Source organism: Empidonax traillii, unplaced genomic scaffold, assembly GCF_003031625.1.
Source record: "Empidonax traillii isolate 1590-97213 ecotype Southwest subspecies unplaced genomic scaffold, ASM303162v1 scaffold601:size890739, whole genome shotgun sequence".
In the NCBI taxonomy this organism is placed as follows: domain Eukaryota; kingdom Metazoa; phylum Chordata; class Aves; order Passeriformes; family Tyrannidae; genus Empidonax; species Empidonax traillii.
The window spans coordinates 537,706-541,842 of NW_020955794.1; the positions used below are offsets into that span (position 1 = coordinate 537,706).

At 41.6% G+C, this 4,137-nt stretch overlaps 1 protein-coding gene across 2 annotated transcripts in view; it reads left to right on the top strand.

The window, feature by feature from the left end:
• ITPR2 (inositol 1,4,5-trisphosphate receptor type 2) overlaps positions 1 to 4,137 on the top strand; it is a 206,391-nt gene that overhangs the window by 120,507 nt on the left and 81,747 nt on the right. The gene's annotated exons all lie outside the window — the stretch shown is intronic.

The following is a 4,137-nucleotide window of genomic DNA, read 5'->3' on the forward strand; positions in this document are numbered from 1 at the left end:
TTTCAAATTATAGCTGTCAAAATGGATAGCTGATAAAGCACCAGACCCGTGGTGTTGTCTAACTTTGCTCTACTTTTCTGTTAGTCTGAAATGCCACCTAATTTCATAGATGCAGTGAAATCAGTGCAGCAGCTGGCTGTGCTCCAGGTGGGAATTGTTCTCCTCTGCTGAGAAATGGAGAAGGATGCTGCGTTTTCTTTGCAGCACAGAGCAAAGGGACAATCTGCCTATCACTGCAGTTACCACTTAGGACATCTTGTGCTGTATCCTGAATGCCTGAAAGTCCAAGAAATCAGCAATAATTTGGTGTCTGTTGCCATCTGAGAATGCAAGAGGCGCCGCTCAGACCCACGAGGTGTGTTGGTCATTTTGTCAGGCTGGTTTTTGAGGCATTCTGGTTGCATCAGGATTGCTGATCACTGTCAAAAGCACATCTGTAAATCGTGGAAGGACGGATCTGGCAGGGCCCTGTATGGGAATATCCATATGGTGGTGTTTCAGGCAGGAATGAGTGGCATTAGAGGAAAAATGGTTGGCTTTGACGAGGTCTTGGGATTGTTTTTGAGACAAGATATGCATCCCTAGATTATTTTGCAAGGTAGTAAACTCCGAGGATGAGTTTGTTTTAATGTCTGAATATTTATTATTAAGCGTGAATATTTGTATATATTGGAGAAAGTGACACAGGTCACAGTTTAATGACATTTACACAGTAAAATCCCCTACCATGAGGTACTCATTTAGCATTGTATCACTACAACCCAGAACTCATGTAAAATTCAATGACAAAATTCCCAAAACCTGTAAACTGGATTGCAAAATAATTCTGATAACCTGGTTTAGGAAATGCATAGATTCCTTGAAAGGTAGCAGTGACATGAGCACCTGGAATGCCTTAGAGCCAATTCTGAATTTCTGAAGTGTCATCATCAGTATTCAGGGTGTCCTAATTCAGCCTTCCAGTTCCTGAAGGGAACCTTTAAGAAAGATGGAGGGAGACTATTGCCAAGGGCCTGGAGTGAGAGGACAAGGGGGAATGGCTTCACACTGAAACAGAGAGCAGGTTTAGATTGGATATTAGGAAGAAATTCTTCCCTATGAGGGTGATGAGGCCCTGGCACAGGTTGCCCAGAGAAGCTGTGGCTGCCCCATCCCTGGAAGTGTCCAAGGCCAGGTTGGATGTGGCTCTGAGCAACCTGGGATAGTGGAAGGTGTCCCTGCCCATGGCAGGGGAGGTTGGAACTACATGATCTTTAAGATCCCTTCCAACCCAACCATTCTACAATTCTATGTTTCTGCTAGACGAGGGTGAAGTTGAGAAATCAGTGGAGCTGGTGGTAGGTAAAAATGAGCAGGTGAAAACTGAAATAGAGAATTGCCTCCTGAGCCAATTTGAAAGCCCTGAGCCAAGAGATGAAGATCCTGCCACATCTAATTCCAAATAGGGCAGGCACTGGGTCTGCAGTTCATCCCTTAGCTAGTAAATCAGGTATCTGTAATGCTTTGGCTCTGAAGTTCACCATAATAGCAGCACAGTGAAAGAGAATAATGTCATGAAACTGCTATTTGGCCATTTGTATTATTTTCCTCAGCTACCTGTTTCAAATTGCTCATAAAACACCAAAGCCCAGTAGTGCTCATAAGTATTCATCCGGAAATTAAGTGTCTGTTTCGGTAAATATCCACGTTAGGGCACTTAGGGGTAAATTTTTTCCTTGCAGAGCACGAGGAGTTCCACACAGAAATCCTGTTAACAAATAATAGGATTTGTGTGCATAACTCCCTGTGCATCACTTTGAAAGTTTACCCCCTGCAGCACAAGAGTTGGATAATTTTAGTCTTTGAAAACAGCGCTTTTCAGATCTGGTCTTTTCCTCCAGTATGTTATTGATGGTGCAGTCGTAAATGCTTCTGAATAATCGTGATCAAATCTTACATTGTTTTCTTTCTTTCTGGGTTGTTGTGTTTTTTTGGTGCTTTGTCTTGTACCGGGGGGGGGGAAGTCGCGAAGGAAAAATTACAGAGGTGCAAACATGACCTGTTTTGTAAGTGCACAATTTACCACTGCAGATGGAAACCCTGTCACCCAGCGAGTAGCAGCACAAGTGACAGATATAAACAATAATATTTGCCCACAGCAAAGCCCTGTTCACTCTCTATATAAATGCATATTTATGTGTGTGGAGATCTTATGTTTGGACAGAGAAATGGACTATCATAATAGTTTATGACCCAGAAGAAAAAAATTACATAATTGCAGAATGAAACTGTATGTTAAAAAAAGTTTTCTTCTCAGGCTAAATCTGAGTGCCCCAATGCTGAGGTTTTCACTAATCCAAATAATTTTTTTTCTCTCCTGCTGTATTCATGGTGGAGACACTTTTTAGAGATACTGCCAAAAAACCCTTTACTTTTAATATGACACTTTCCTCAGTTACTTCAGGGTGCAAAATTGGCCACTCACCAGGCAAAACTTGGTTTTCTTGCAATGTGTCCAGTATCCTTTTCACTATCCATATTGAAAATAGACTGGCAGTAACATTTGTTTTGAAATATTCTGGCACTTCAGCTTCCAGCTTTCTATGGAACCTGGAATTGCGAAGGAAAGAAGAAGTAAAAGCTAAAAAAAACCCACTTAGCAACTCTTTTAAATCACTGTAGTTTGGTTTTAGAGAAGGTCAGGCTTGTGGGTTTTTTTTAACCTGAATCTCTGCCCTAGCTACAGCCTTGAGTTTATCAGTATTTGTGATTCAGGCAGTTCGTATGGAGACAAGTGGGATTACTCCCAGTTTTTTGTGTAGGATTGAACAATGGCACATTTTAAATGTGGGGTGTCTCTGCCTAATGAGAGACAGCTGAGAGGTGTGGGTGGCCGGTTCTGCTCTCCGAGGAGAACTGTGTCATGAAGTCTGGTGCATATTTTGGGTTGGTTTTTATTTATTTTTTTTTTCCTTGTCAGACTTGGATAAAAAACTTTTGCCTGGCAAAGTGTGTGTCTGCTCCTTCTCCTGCTCAAATTGCTGGCAAATGTCCCGTTGATTTTAGTGGAAGCAGAGCTGGACACCAGCTGGACCCAACCTCATATTTAAAAGTGCTTTTTTTCCCTGGGGTGCAAGTAACTCTGCTGTTGGGTGTCATGTTTTATTGGTGCAAATATATCACTTTCAACTATCAGTTGGCTATGAAAACCTCTTGTTGCAAAAAAAAAAAGAAAAAAAGAAAAAAAGAAAAGATCAAAACCGAGGAAAAAAGCTCACTCCGTGTAAAAACAAACAAACAACTCCCCAAAACAAACAACTTCCCCCATTTCGTGAGCCCCCCTGGAAGTTGCTGGCACCATGAAAACAGAAATTTTCCATTTTCTGGACATAATAGGAGTCAGGGCTCCGGGGCTCTCTTCCAAGCTCGTGCTTGTGCAACACCATGCGTGTGGTAGCTGTGGCCTCAGCTGATCCCTCTTGGAAATGAGGAGATGGCTGTGTCATCTTACATTACAAGAGCAGGTTGAATCATAATTTAAAGGGTTATAAAACTTCCATGCGTGGTATCTTCACAGAAGCCACTTGCACAAAATTACTTCTCCTGCCGTGTTTTGTGTCCAAGAGAAATAAGGGAAGAAAATAGTTTGAAAATGGGTGAAAAGCAACAAAACAACGACAACAAAAAAAATCATCCTGAAGCAGGCACTAAGACCAAGCGTTATAGGAATTTCATTTATGAATTATGAGGAGAAAATGTAGAGGGAGGTGTTTTTTAAGCAGCCTTCATAGAAAGCCAGGCTTCTAACCTCATCTATATTTACTACAGGAAAAGGTGGCATGATGTCTCCATAGATTTATGTGAGATGACATATTTTTGTCACCCAGCTTGTTCTCCTAATGCAGACCACAAGATCTTCAAATAGTTTCTGTCTGAGAAGCCACCTAGTCGTGGTTTAGTAACTGCCAGCAGTACAGGCTATCACACCTCTTCTTAAGCTGTTCCAATAGCTAAATGCCATTACTGTTACATAAAATAAAAATAAAATTCATAACCCACAAACTGAATAACCCAGCTGCCTCTGCTTCTTTTCTAGCTGAAGTTCCTCCATCTTCAGCTTCTCACCAGCGTGTCTTGCACCTTTTATCTTTAGACTGA